A 14,898-nucleotide genomic window follows, 5' to 3' on the forward strand; every position below is an offset into this window, starting at 1 on the left:
TTTGATCCATGCTGTGCATTCGTTTTTAAAGTAACAAAAGCCCCTACTGCTTTCTGTGTCATGAATGTTAATCAAACAACAAAAGACAAAGAGAAAAATCACTTTTGTAGTTTTTACACAGATTGTTTCATTTATACAGTGAGACTATGCAGTGTTATTTTACGTTTGATTATTCAATTTCTCTACCTGAATACTGACTTTGCCTGAAAAAAATAAAGCACTATTTATTTAATTTGTATCTTTGTTCTATTATATTTATCTGTGCTTGTAATTTGTTCATTATTTTCTATGTGTATTCACTCACCTACAAAATCACCCCAATCATCCTAGGATGATTAATTCTTTCCAAATAGAGCTATTCAAGTCATCTGGTGAATTTTTTTCATATCGCAATATATTGCAGAAAAACAAAATATTGCAATGTCAGTTTTTCCCAATATCGTGCAGCCCTAGAATAAAGTCATCATTTTTGTTTTGTTTTTGCGTACAAAAAGTATTCTTGTTGCTTGATAACATTAGGGATGAACCACTGTAGTCACGTTGACTATTTAAACGATGTCTTTACTACTGTTCTGGACCTTGAATAATGGTAATTTCATCAAAAATATCTTAATTTGTGTTCAGAAGATGAACAAAGGTCTTACGGGTTTGGAACGACATGAGGGTGAGTCATTAATGACAGAAATTTAATTTTTGGGTGAACTATCCCTTTAAATCTAGTACAAAATGTGATGTGTTTCTGAACTTGTTTTATAGGATTGGATGTCAAATGGTGACCCAACACAGTACCAAACTTTTTATGGTACAGAAGTAAACAAAAATATTCTATAAAATTAATTACCAGTTAACAGGGAACATTCTCAGAACTTTGGCAAATGATCTGACAAGGATCTTTTTAAAAGTTACGAACAAACATTCTTCCAGTAATGTTAATAGATGGTTCTTTCAGAGTTATCTGGTTTTGAATAATGTTCTCAAAACGTTAGTGTCACGAAATGGCTCGCACGACGAAGGAGATTAAGGAAATAATAAAGTCTTTAATATTCAATGCAACTCAGGAGAACAAAACACATCTAACATAGACAATTCAGGACAAGGAACTGATAACCCAGGCCTTATAAACACAAGAGTTAATCAGAGTAGAAACAGAGCAGATGTGGGGAACTAATTAACAAACCAACGAGACTAATTAGTGAACAGAATCACAGAGATTGAGCATCCATGTTACAGTTAGCACAAAGTCGTTATTTATACATTGTTCATGGAACATTTTTTTTCTGAAACATTTAAGTTGGATGTTTATCTTACACTTTTTGATTGTTAATGTTTAGAGAATGTTATAATTTAATGGGAACGTTAGCAAAACGTTTTTTAGAACATATTTTTGTTAGCTGGATTTAATGTTATTTGGTGAATTTTCATGGACGAAATCTATGAATACGCATAATCCTGAATTTTCCATGAGGGTGAAAAAATTCGCAACAGGTTTAGGTTGGTCACGTTAAGTTGCAAAGGCTGCTTATGCTGGGTACACACTAAAAGATTTTTGAAAACTTATAAGATTTATAAAATGTGAGAGACCACAAACAAATAAATCCTAGATTTTGCTCCTATAGTGTGTGGTGTGCCATGATGTGACAAAGACACCACACCACACACAAACAGATTTTCAACCACAGTCCCAACTGTGAATCTCTCAAAATCTCTCAAGACTCAGAAAAATGGACAATAGGCAGGAAGAAATTGTGTTGATAGTGATTTGAATGATTTTGGTATGTTTTACAGGACACGTTGTATAAACACTCATGCTGTTGCCACAAAATCGACGGGCTGATCCCCCAACTCTGCTGTCCAAATCCATTTAACTTTGTGCTGCGACTGCATTTGTTATGCTTCTGTCTTCTCTAAGCTCGCTTTTTTTTCTTTTTTTTTTTTCTGATTGGATATTGTTTGGTTTCACGTGATGATCTCCAGAGCGTGCGCACGTTTGTCCTCGGGGTTCCCCCACACATCGGGAGTTGGTTCGTGATCGGGGCTCCTACGATGTTCTTCCGAGCAGATTCAGTCACTCTTAACACACTTCACACCACAGGAAAACCTGATAAGATAATCTGTAGAACCATCAAGATAATCGGGACATTACCTAGGATTGTTGGAAGGGGAGAAATCGGCCCAAAATCAGCCCCGATTATCTTGTGGTGTGTACCCAGCATAAGAGATTCAAAAATGATTCACCAATTCAAATCTCTGTGCAGAAGGCTTTTTATGGTAAAATATTTATGTGAAATATGAAAATGTGGCATGATGTATAATTTTGCTGCACTAAAAGTAGCTTGTTACTGGATAAGCTATAGTATTTTGAAAATAGATAAACTACTGTCAACTGTGGCTACTTTTTAGTTAGTTATTTTCCAACTATGCAAATGACGAGAGCAAAATATTGAAAAAGGTTTACAGGTTTCAGTTATGCAAGGCAAGTATTAAGTAGCCTATAAAATCATTCCAAACACTTTCAACGCCATTTCTCCCTGCCTATCGTCCCTCGTGTTTATTCCGAAGATTTTGCGAGATTTCCCATGCTGGAACTCTGGTTAAAAAACTATTTGTGTGTGGTATGCTGTCTTTGTCACATCACAGCAAACCACACACTATAGAAGCAAAACGCTGTAAATCTAGGATTTTTTTTTGTGGTCATGTTCAAGAGACCTCATGTTTGTGGTCTCTCACGTTTTGAAAATCTTATACGTTTTCAAAAAAACCCAGCATTAGTTTAAAAGTTCTGTGCAAGTTGTGCTTCATACAAATATATGAATACGCATAATCCTGAATTTTCCCTGAGGGTGAAAGAATTCGCAACAGGTTTAAGTTGGTCATTTTAAGTTGCAACAGCTGCTTATGCTGGGTACACACTAAAAGATTTTTGAAAACTTATAAGATTGACAAAATGTGAGAGACCACAAACATGAGGACAAATAAATCCTAGATTTACCCATTTTTTTTGTGGTCATGTTCAAGAGACCTCATGTTTGTGGTCTCTCACATTTTGAAAATCTTTTAGTGTGTACCCAGCATTAGTTTAAAAGTTCTGTGCAAGTTGTGCTTCATACAATGGACCTTTTTTTGCCAACAGAATTTCACTAATATGACCACACCTTTAGTATTTTAAAGAATTGCATAAGCTCATCAATATACGCAATTATTAACATGACATGCGCTGAATAGAAAAAAACGAGGCCCGGTTTCACAGGCAGAGCTTAGATTAAGCCAGGATTAGGCCTTAGTTCAATAGCTTTCATAAACATGCCTTAGAAAAAAACGTACTCGGTTACTAACGTAACCTCGGTTCCCTGAGATACGGAACGAGTACTGCGTATGGGGAAAGGTCTCCCTTTTTCCCCGCTGCTGAAGCCTTTTTCAATAACGCAGTGTAACTGCACCGTCATTGGTTCACTCATAGACAAGTTGTTGAACCAATGGCGGCGCGGCATAGCTGCGCGGCCTATGGCGACAAAGCGCGCGAATATTCCCGCCGAAATGGGCGGGGTATAGGGCTATATAAGCAGGCGTTTCGCCATAGGATTTCAGTGTCAATCGACTGAAGCGACGACCCTGAGCCGCAGCCTCGTGGCACGGCAAGTGACGCAGTACTCGTTCCGTATCTCAGGGAACCGAGGTTACGTTAGTAACCGAGTACGTTCCCTTTCGATGCTTCACTCGTACTGCGTATGGGGAACGAATTCAACCACGCCGTGCCACGGCTGGGAACGATATAGCTTGCATTTGGCCACCCAGAGGGGGGCAAAAAGGACAAGCGGAGGCAAAGCCTAACCGAACCCATGGTTACACTGAAGGAAGATACTTCCTATGGTGGCGTGAAGCGGGACCTGTTGGAAGCCGCTAATCACACCGACAGGACCCGAGCTTGTAAGGTCGGGACATCGAGGTGATAGAACCTGACAAAGGTGGACGGCGAAGACCAGCCGGCCGCCTCACAGATGTCTTGGATGGAAACTCCGTTGGACCAAGCCCACGAGGAAGCCATTCCTCTAGTGGAGTGGGCCCTGACTCCTATGGGGCAATTAGTGCCCAGTGAGGAGTAGCACAGGTTAATAGCATCCACTATCCAACGGGAAATGCGTTGTTTCGAGACCGGAGACCCTTTGGTGCGGCCGCCAAAACAAACAAAGAGCTGATCCGACAGTCTGAAAGACTGTGATCGGTCTATGTAGGTCCTCAATGCCCTGACTGGGCAGAGTAGCTGCAGCTCTGGTTCGTCCGCCGAGGGAGGAAGAGCAGAGAGCGAGATGACCTGAGCTCTAAACGGAGTTGAGAGCACTTTAGGACGTAGCCATGCCTAGGTTTCAGAACGACCTTAGAGTCACCAGGCCCGAATTCGAGGCATGCAGGGTTCACAGAGAGGGCCTGCAAATCGCCAACACGCTTTACCGATGCTAGTGCTAGTAGCAGAGCGGTTTTTAGTGTTAGGGGCCTGAGGTCGGCTGAACCCATTGGTTCAAATGGGGCTCCTTTCAAGGCCCTGAGGACCAACGAGAGGTCCCAGGAGGGAATAGTGAGAGGGCGAGGAGGATTCAAACGCCTAGCACCACTCAAAAACGGATCACGAGCCCGTTTCGTCCCACCGATTGGCCAGCAATAGGAGCGTGGAACGCTGCAATGGCTGCTACGTAAACCTTAAGCGTGGAAGGGGAGCGCCCCATTTCCAAGCGTTCTTGGAGGAAAGACAGTATGGAAGATACGTCACTCTCCACAGGGTCTATGTTGCGTGTTGAACACCAATCAACAAAGACTGACCACTTCTGGTCGTAGAGGCGCCTCGTAGATGGGGCTCTAGCCTGAGAAATGGTATTTAGGACGTCCTCGGGGAGGCTAGTCGGCTCCCATCGAGGGACCAGAGGTGCAGAGCCCAGAGCTGCGGCTGTGGGTGCCAGATTGTTCTGTTTGCCTGAGAGAGGAGGTCCCGTCTCAGGGGAATCGGCCACGGGGCTCTTAGAGAGAGCCTGAATAGCTCTGAGGACCAAACCTGGTTCCTCCAGAGCGGGGCCACCAGAAGGACTCTGTGCTGGTCTTCTCTGATACGCCTGATGACCTGGGGGATCAGTGCGATCGGAGGGAAAGCATAAAGGAGCGTGCTGGGCCATGTGTGGGCCAGAGCATCTACTTCCTTCGAGAAAAATGTTGGGCAATGAGAGTTGTCTTCTGAGGCGAAGAGGTCTACCTCTGCCTTCCCGAAGAACTCCCAGATCGTGAGGACCACTTGGGGGTGGAGCATCCACTCGTCGGAGGGGATGTTGCTCCGTGACAACATGTCCGCACCCAGATTGTTCCTGCCAGGAACATGAGTCGCTCTGAGCGACTGAAGCCTCGGAAGAGCCCATTCCAGCAGTCGTTTCGCCAGAGCGCATAAGCGGCTGGACGAAAGACCGCCTTGGTGGTTCAGGTATGACACCACCGTCATACTGTCTGACCGAACTAGAACATGACGTCCCGTCAAGTAAGCCTGAAAGAACTGAAGGGCTTTCATCACTGCTAGCATCTCTAGACAGTTGATGTGTAGATGGCTTTCCTCGTGGCTCCACGAGCCGAAGGCCGGTCTGCTCCTCGCACACAGCGCCCCAGCCCAAGTTGGAGGCGTCTGTTGAGAGCACCGTCCTCCGTGAGACCGCCTGTAGGGGACTCCGCGTTGGAACCATACTGGATCCATCCAAGGTTTCAGGGCTAGAAGACAGGCCCGATTGACCTTGAGACATAGGCGGCCGTGCCGCCATGCGCTGGGAGGAACCCGGAACTTCAACCAGTACTGAAGAGGCCGCATCCGAAGAAGGCCCTGGCTGCAGCACCGGGGAGGCGGAAGCCATCAGCCCTAGCAGCCTCTGGAAAAACTTCAGAGGGAGATAGGCTTTGTTCGTGACAGATGCCGTGAGCTGCTGAATTGCCAGGGCGCGCTCTGGCGAGACTACTGCCGTCATACGGACCGAGTCGAAAACTGCTCCCAGAAACGAAATTCGTTGAGTGGGGCATAGCGAGCTCTTGGCTAAAGTTGACCCTGAGACCCAGGCATTGTAGATGGCTGAGGAGCACGGATCTGTGGCGTTCCAGCCTCGTCTCGCGAACGGGCTAAGATGAGCCAGTCGTCGAGGTAATTCAGAACCCGGATTCCCATCTGTCTCAGAGGGGAAAGCGCCGCGTCCATGCACTTGGTGAAAGTGCGGGGAGCCAGAGACAGCCCGAAGGGCAGGACCGTATATTGGTATGCCACCCCTTCGTATGCGAATCTCAAGAATCGTCTGTGACGGGGGGCTATCTGGATGTGAAAATACGCATCCTTCAGGTCCAGCGAGCAGAACCAGTCCTCGGGGCAAATGTGCGCGAGGATCTGCTTCAGCGTCAGCATTTTGAACTTCCGTCTCATGAGGGAGTGATTCAAAAGCCTGAGGTCTAGGATGGGTCTGAGACCGCCATCCTTTTTGGGGACCAGAAAGTAGCGGCTGTAAAAGCCTGTCTCGCTCTCTGACGGAGGAACCATTTCCACAGCTCCTTTTTCCAGCAACGACATGACTTCGGCCCGGAGGACATGAGCGTCGTCCGGATTGACCGATGTTTGAAGCACCCCCGGCGAAGCGGGGGGGCCGTCGTGCAAACTGGAGCGAGTAGCCCTGGTTTACGATCCCCATGACCCATTCTGACACATCGGGGATGGCCTGCCAGGCCTCGGCCCGAGTGGCTAGGGGTTGAATAATGTTGGGTGACAGACCGCCGTTGAGAGGGTCGTACACCGCGAGGGGTGGAAGAGGAAATTTGCTCTTTTTGTGATGAGGTAAAAATTTGTCCGCCGTGAAAACGGCGTTTGGAGTGGGCGCAACAGGTGTGGGCCCAGCTGTCACTTGGAGTATGTTTCCCACGCCCGGAAATAAACGAGGCGGAGGGGAAATTACCCGTGGGAGCTTTTGGGGTGGTCCGGTCGTAACGGGACGGTCCCCCATCCTCTTCCTGTCCGACGAATCAGGACGACTTCGGAGGCACCGGGTCCAGCACAATCCTGGGCCGGGGTCCCTGGCGCCTCGGGAAGGGAGGGCGCTTCGCAGGGCGCGAGCGCTGGCGATGCTCCTGGGCGGCGCTGCCTGTGTTGCAGGTGGGGCTGGTTTGTTCTGCTGAGCCGGCGCAGTCCTGGGGCGGCTAGACGCAGAAGCGGAGCTGGAGCGCTTAGGCAAGAAATGCCTCATAGCCTGAGACGATTTCTGCGCGGCAGTAAAGCGCTCAGTGAAGCCATCCACTGCAGGCCCGAAGAGACCAGAAGGCGAGACCGGGGCGTCTAAGAAGGCCGTCTTGTCTAGGTCTTTGATCTCCGTTAGGTTGAGCCACAGGTGGCGCTCCAACACGACCAGGCTGGCCATGGAACGACCGATGGCCTGGGCCGTAGCCTTCGTAGCTCGCAGGGCAAGATCCGTGGCGCTGCGGAGATCTTTGAAGGCTGGCGCGTCGATTCCAGACTCATCCAGAGAGCGGAGGAGTTTGGCCTGGAATGCTTGAAATATGGCCATGGTGTGGAGCGCAGAGGCAGCTTGGCCCGCCGAGGTGTAAGCCCGTCCAGCCAGAGTAGAGGTGGTCCGACAGGGCTTGGAAGGAAGGGCCCTCTTCGTCTTCCAACCCACAGCCGCGGGAGGACAGAGGTGAGCAGCCACCGCTTCATCTAGGGGTGGCAAGCGCTCGTATCCCTTCTCCTCGGCGCCGTCGACGGCGGTGAGGGCGGAGCGGTGCGTAGTGTGGAGGCGGGCAGAGTAAGGAGCGCGCCACGACTTCGTCAGCTCTTCGTGGACCTCAGGAAAGAAGGGCGCTGAACGCTGGCGAGGTGCTTGGCGGCGGCCTGGCAGAAACCATTCGTCCAGGCGGCTGCGAGACGGCTCCTCTGGAGGGGCCCACTCGAGGTCCAGCTCTTCAACGGCTCTAGACAGGATGCGGAAGAGCTCGGCATCCATGCCCTGGCCATGCTCGATGGGTTCCAAGGGAGGCGGTGGAGCGGGGTCTTCCGGCTCGCCAGCCCATCCTTCCGCTTCGGAAGCCGCAAGAGACATGGAGTCGTCTTGTTCGTCGTCTGTTCCCCCGAATGAGACGAGGGTCACTCGCTTCTGCGGAGGGACGCTGCTCAGGGCGAGAGAACAGAACTGGAGAGAGTTCCCTGGGAGGAGAGGGCGAGGCACGCGGGGGCTGGGCCGGCGTGAGCTCGCTCAACTCCTGGCGCTGAGTCGCTCTACCCCGCTGTCTTTTCCTCGCCGGACCGCGGGAGGAAGGAGACGGGAGGGGCGCGGCGGCGAGATCGCCCTCAGTGAAGAAGGCGACCCGCGAGCGCAGGGAAGCGAGACTCATGCACTCGCAGTGCGGGCATGAGTCTCCAGCGAGCGCGCCGTCTGCGTGGGGCTTGCCCAGGCAAGCGACACACTCGCTGTGTCCATCGTCGTCGCGTGCAGGGGGGCGTGCCCACGGTGTGCAGGCCACATGAGTGGCGGGGCATCGTGAGACGCCGCTGCCGTGAAAACGGCAATTGGGTGGCTCTTTTAGAGCGGCGAGGGCCGCGGAAGCTCTTAAAGCGGTGAAAACCGCTGGAAATCGCTCTTTAGAGCGGCGTTTAAGCCGCGGATGAAGCTCTCAGGCGGCGCGCCGGATGGCGGCAGGGGACGCACAGGAAGCGGCCGGAAGCGGGAAGCGGGAGGCGGCGGCTCGGCGACGGCGCTAGAAGCTGCAGTCCGCGAGGGCGCCGGCGCTTTCTTCCACCGGCGAGTCCAGGCGAGTCCGCTGCGGGAGCCTCTTCAGACGGCGGCGAGAGCAGAAGGCGGCGAGCTTCTTCGGCTTCAGGCGGAGATCAGCGAAGAGAAGTAGATGTCGTCGCTGAAGGAGAAAACACTGAAATCCTATGGCGAAACGCCTGCTTATATAGCCCTATACCCCGCCCATTTCGGCGGGAATATTCGCGCGCTTTGTCGCCATAGGCCGCGCAGCTATGCCGCGCCGCCATTGGTTCAACAACTTGTCTATGAGTGAACCAATGACGGTGCAGTTACACTGCGTTATTGAAAAAGGCTTCAGCAGCGGGGAAAAAGGGAGACCTTTCCCCATACGCAGTACGAGTGAAGTATCGAAAGGGAACATTACTGGTGTGCATCTTGAGACAAAATTTTATTCGAATTCGAATTTTAGGATAAGATCATGATGTTTTCATGATATCAGCAGCTAATAATTCACCCACAAAATAAATTGTGGTCAGCCCAAATCATGTTTATGCTCGCTTCAAGATATTCAGGACATTTATTTTTCGCTTCAAGACATTTATTTTGTGTAATTGTTTTTTATTAAATTTTTCTTGAAAAGTTTTTCCATATATATATATATATATATATATATATATATATATATATATATATATATATATATATATATATATATATATATATATATATATAAAGTTGCTATCCTACTGTAACTAACTAGTTGCATTTTATTATTTGCATTTAGCATTGTTTTTTTACCTGCTGTTCGTTTCTGGCTCAAAACGTCAGTTGAAAACCACTGGCCTAAAACATTCAGCATTCAACTCAGCAGAGGATGTTTCTCACGTCCTTATTTTTGATTAGTGGTCTAGAGAGCTGATTCACCCAGATCAGTCATTAACTTTATTTACATTACAGACGCACAAGATAAGGAAATTCCCTCCTGTTTTAATCTGTGAAACTGTTCTGAATAGGAAATATCTGGTTATAAATTGCAGATAGATATGATTGCAAATGTGATATTTGATGTTTGGGAGATGTTATTTACTTTTCAAAGAATCAATCATGCATTATGACGTCAAAAAAAATAAAATAAATAATAATAATGGCATTCTAAAAACTTAAAAAGGACTAGTTACTGTGCCCTGAACACATTGCTTTTATTGGATTTATCCATGCACAACACACCTTAATTACATATCCCGTGACTGCCATTTTAGAGATAATTTTTTTTTTAAAACTTTTTTAAAATTGAACTTCAACACATTTTCTGTTCTCGTGAGCTTCACACCATTTCGAAGGACGTTTCCCAGTTAGCAGACAGCAACAGTATTGTCATCTGCAGATTTCAGGGTGTGAGTAGAAGCATTGACGGGTCTTTTTCTGTACAACAGCCTTCCTCTGTCAAAAGCGAGCCTTCAAACCATTAATTCGTTATACTCTTGTCTGCAGCTATATGTGTATGTGCGCGAGCACGCTTGTGTTTGCGTGTGTGCGGACGTGTCTTTGTGTGAGCGCAGCTGTTGTCAGGCCATCTTTAGTTAAAAGAGGAAAGAAGAAAAAAGCTTGTGGGGCTAGGAAATCCCCTGCAAGTAGACCAAAATCCCAGTCACCATCGATGATGTCTGCAATAGCAATAACATTGTTAAATTCAGAACAAAACATCAAGTACATGATCAAACTGATATTTTCAACTCTGTGAGAACAGTTGCACATGCAAAAGCAAAGAAAAACTGAACTCTCCAGGGTGTTACGAGATGATTAATGTCAGAGGTGACAAAAGGTTACTATGCAGGCAAACTTAAACAACAAGAAGAGATATTGTGCATTTCAAAGTGCACTTTCTGTTGACTTTGCAAAAGTTGCATGCAGTTTTGCATCTAAGAAATTTAGGTTATTTATCAGTGCACTTTCCTTGTGCGTGTAATCGTAATCGTTTTTTGTGCGCGTGTGGTTTAAAAACTTTTGAAAGACAACAAAAGTGCAATTCTACTTGTTTTGTGATCTTTATTCTTCTTTGAGGTTTATTTATAGGACAATTTCAAGACAAATGCATGTGGAATGATGGCGTATTAGAATCCACCAACTCAATATTAGGTATTAAACTGCTGATTTATGAAGTTATGTTACTATAATTTAATATAATAATCCTTTACTCATGTTTGTTACTTTTAAACAGTTAAAATGTGCTGTGTTACTATCAAATTTATGTGTTGTCTGGTAACACTTAGCTAAGCAGTCTCAAGTTCCTGGACGAATACCAGGTCCCACTTTGAGACGAAAATATCAAGGCCTTTCACTATGTGGGAATTCCCCCTTCTGTTTAAAAACACAGCAAACGCTTCCCCCATTGCCACTAGTTTCCTTAAAAAACGCCTCTCGGACACAAGTATAATGTGTAGGTGAGTAATTGTACCACGTTTTTATTGAACATTTTCTAGTATTATTAATAGAAAAAAATGCTGTATCTTTGTTTTTTACAACTTGGATAAAATAATGGGAAATTATACCAGTAAATCTGTGAATTTGCATTTCCATAAAAGCATTGATGAAAAGGTATTTATTTTGTTGATGCAGTAGTAGATTTCAATGGAAAATGTATTAAAAGTAACCTATTTATACAGTATGTATTAATTACTAAAATGTGCATGTGTTTTCTATTCAAACAAGACAAGTATAACTTTCTAAACTGTATTTTTTATTGTTTTATTCACTGTTTTCATTTCATTAACATTTAATTTGGACACTATTTTACTTCACATGCAGCTGTACACGGATGGCAAAGTGTTAAAGTTGACTGATTGCTGACCACCGATATTTTAAATAAACCATATTACAAGTTTTTTAATTTAGTTTAATACGCTACCAGTAGAGTTCTCAATAAACATTCAGATTACACGCATATGTGGCAGAAGTATGTGTGTGATTTTAATCTTAAATACCACAGTTGTAAATTTCCACAAGATGTCACCATTTATTTTCAGTGAAGGGTAAGATTTACAAATAGGATGTTAGGATAATCTTCCTGATTTGTGGTGATGGCTAAAAAAAAATGTGTCATATAAAAGTTGCATTAAATTTCCTCTAAGAATTGTATTGTTCAGTGGTGTTGATGGGAATTGAATTCATACCTGGATTACAGGAAAAAAGCTTAAATCTGGTCAATTTGGAAATCCCTTTGTTCTGAAGTTACCTCAGTGGTCAAAAAATACATCCATCCATTTGTCTGTCCATCTATTAACTTTTATCATGAGTTTCAGTTTCTATTTCAACAATGGTATCATTGGAAACGTGCTGAAAGTGACAAACCCAAAAAAAGAATTATTTAAATTAACTGGATATAACCCTTTCTTCATAATGGAGTAAGATGTACATTTTCTCATACATTCACAACTCACAACAGTTTTGTTCCTGTCAGAACACTATTTTGAGAACTGTGGAATATTTTGACAACATAATTCCTGATAGCCTATGCCAAGCACTTTTCAAATTGCACTCCTCATCATGAATTTTTTTTTTTTTTTTTTTTTTTTGCAGCTATTTTCCAATGCATACTTGACATTTGAAGTATTAAAAGGATAGTTGACCCAAAAATGAAAATTCTGTCATTATTTACTCACCCTCAAGTTGTTCCAAAACTGTATGAATTTCATTCTTTTGCTGAACACAAAAGAAAATATTTGGAGGAAAATGGTTAACCAAACAGTTGATGGGCCCCATTGACTTCCATAGTATGAAAAAAAAAAAAAAATGAAAGTATTTATAATAGACAAACAAATCAGTAATTTGCTTATAATGTTTAAACTTCCAGAATTGGCCAATAATGACAACTCTTCTGTTACCCAATTCAATGTCTCATTATCTGTTTCCTTGTGAATTTCTTAATGTCTATACTAGTGAAATGAACACAGCATTCTGTTTGAACACTCATATTTAAGAAATATTTTTGTTTAACTAGGTTAAAGGTGTTTAGAACAGCAGACAGCCATTTTAGTTCCCTGCAGTAGCCTACTGATTCAAGTTTTAAAGATAGCTCGCATCAGTAAGTATGGCAGTAAGTATGAGTAAGTATGGCAGACCCTTGATTATTAGCTTGTAGCTATAATCTAACCTGGACGCATACATTTACACATCGTCGTAGCCTATATGCTAGGCTATATATGGGTCAAATTAATGCACCCTGGATACAATTAGATGCATAATCTTTATAAAACCAGAATACTGGGTTTGTCAATTAAAATGCAAAATTAAAATGGTGTGTTGTGCGTGTTACTAACTTCAATTTTAACCAGGTGGATTGATAATTACGCCTATACTGTAAATCGCTCTGACTAAAAACACCTAAGTTAGCCTGGTAAGACACATTGCTACTTTTTTTTACTAAATATAAATTTGTTGACTATATTTTACCCACATTTGTAAACTGCAGACACACTAAAAGACGTATAAAAACTTTTTGGTAGGGTTTATGTTGACCACGAATTTTTCACGTAACGTTACATGATATTTGGCAGGAGAACTGGTGCAGTGACGTCAAGTGAAGAGCAGGCGCCCTAGAAAAATCATTTAAAGTTAATGTTCCATTAAAACACGGCATACAATCATGCAATGTGAAAATGAGTCAGTTTTTTCTATAGTAGTCTATATGGGCTCAGTCATTAAAATAGCCAAGTACAGCCACCAAATAAATATATTAAACTAATTTTCAAAAATGTGTGGCTGTTCAGTGCGAGCAAACTAAAACTCGTCAATGAATCATTCTTTTGAGTTGGATCTTTTCCATGAATCGGTTGAATAGGTTCACAACAATGAGTCTGAACAATTCTTTCACGAATTGTAGGCTATTGAATCGGCGGTTCGTAATGAGAATCGATTCGTAATGAAAAAAGTTGGAGTGTCCCAAAGATTTGACTAATTTTGGAGATGTTAATGAGCTGGAAATATGTTTGATTATGGCAGATTTATGAACTCACATACTAAAAAGAGTTTATCTTCATAAACAGACTAGCATTTTTTTTTTAAATATAGCCTAAAAAAACATTTTCAGCTAAGATATAATTATATAATTTATTTATGTTCTAAATGACAGGCTGTTTTTACTAAAACGCTGGCTGAAATGACCTGGACACATAAAAGTACAATAAACATCCTTATTAATAAAACTAGAAAAAATATAGGCCAAATATGTCTTTATTTGAACGTTAAGGATCATGTAAAAGGGGACCATTTGATGTCAATTACGTTCTGACGTAAACGAGTCACTGAATTATGTTCTATCAAATAAACAGTTCGAAAGAACCGAATCGTGGAAATGAGTCGGACTTCCCATCAGTGGAGTGAACACGGCTCTGTTTACATCTGCGGAATTTCCCGGCTCGCGCCGCGAACCACTTCCGCAAACCTCCGGCCGATCAAAGACGCATCTCCGTCAAGGTACAGAAAGAGCTATTCTTTTCATTGAAAACAAAAAAACTAACGGCAAAATACAGCTTATTTTAATAGTCACCGTGCGACCGCTATGTTTTATTCTTTCCTAGAACATTATTGAGCGTGTTTAGGTGCTGTTTGTGGCTTTAGGGAGAGCTAGCGTGAAAGCTTTTGTCTGCTAGCTTGGTAAACACATCACCTGCTGTTAGCTGGATGCTAAGCTAATAGCATCATATATTTGTTTTTTGTTTTTTTAATTGAGTCATTTGTTTAGGCTACAAAATACGTTGGCTTTGACCTTGTGTGGGTAGGGGGTTTCGGCTCATGCTTAAAAGCTAAAGCTTTCCACACTGTATCTCTTTCAGGTCGTATTGTTAAGAGCTTGGAGAGGATTAGAAATAAATATGATCCTCTAGATAAGGTTTCCTCTTATCCTAAGTGTATCTATCATTCGGTGATGGTGTTGAAACTACCTGAGTTGTTTAAACAGGTCTCGTCATGGAAAGGAAAGTGAAAGGGTTTGGCTTTAAGTCTAGTTTGTTGGATTTGCTGTTGCTGTGAAGGTAGGTGACTGTGGTTTTGTTGTCCAAGAGGACACTTATTAGGATCGTCTTATTAGGATTTCTGAGATATGTTTGGTGGGATATGATTATTCATTTGCTTGGCTGCTGGTTTGATGCGTCACTTGTGT

At 44.0% G+C, this 14,898-nt stretch overlaps 1 protein-coding gene and 1 long non-coding RNA gene across 8 annotated transcripts in view; one reads left to right on the forward strand and one right to left on the reverse strand.

Annotated features, from left to right (window-relative positions):
* Positions 1–12,597, reverse strand: part of LOC137022724 (uncharacterized) — a 15,633-nt gene extending 3,036 nt beyond the window's left edge. The window contains exons 1-3 of the long non-coding RNA XR_010895424.1: positions 12,401–12,597; positions 11,912–12,074; positions 9,540–10,405 (exon numbers count right to left, since the gene is read on the reverse strand). This is a non-coding gene — a long non-coding RNA (uncharacterized lncRNA). The remainder of the gene's footprint in view (positions 1–9,539; positions 10,406–11,911; positions 12,075–12,400) is intronic.
* tnip1 (TNFAIP3 interacting protein 1) overlaps positions 646–14,898 on the forward strand; it is a 30,255-nt gene continuing 16,002 nt past the window's right edge. For 3 of the 7 annotated variants that reach the window (XM_067389110.1, XM_067389102.1, XM_067389067.1), the window contains exon 1: positions 14,063–14,213. The gene's annotated coding sequence lies outside the window, so the exon portion shown is untranslated. Of the gene's footprint in view, positions 665–11,136; positions 11,183–12,734; positions 12,823–14,062; positions 14,214–14,546; positions 14,771–14,898 lie in introns of those variants that run through there. The other 4 variants (XM_067389095.1, XM_067389079.1, XM_067389087.1 and 1 more) reach the window with 4 other exon arrangements.

The sequence above is a fragment of the Chanodichthys erythropterus genome, chromosome 1 (assembly GCF_024489055.1).
Source record: "Chanodichthys erythropterus isolate Z2021 chromosome 1, ASM2448905v1, whole genome shotgun sequence".
Lineage (NCBI taxonomy): Eukaryota > Metazoa > Chordata > Actinopteri > Cypriniformes > Xenocyprididae > Chanodichthys > Chanodichthys erythropterus.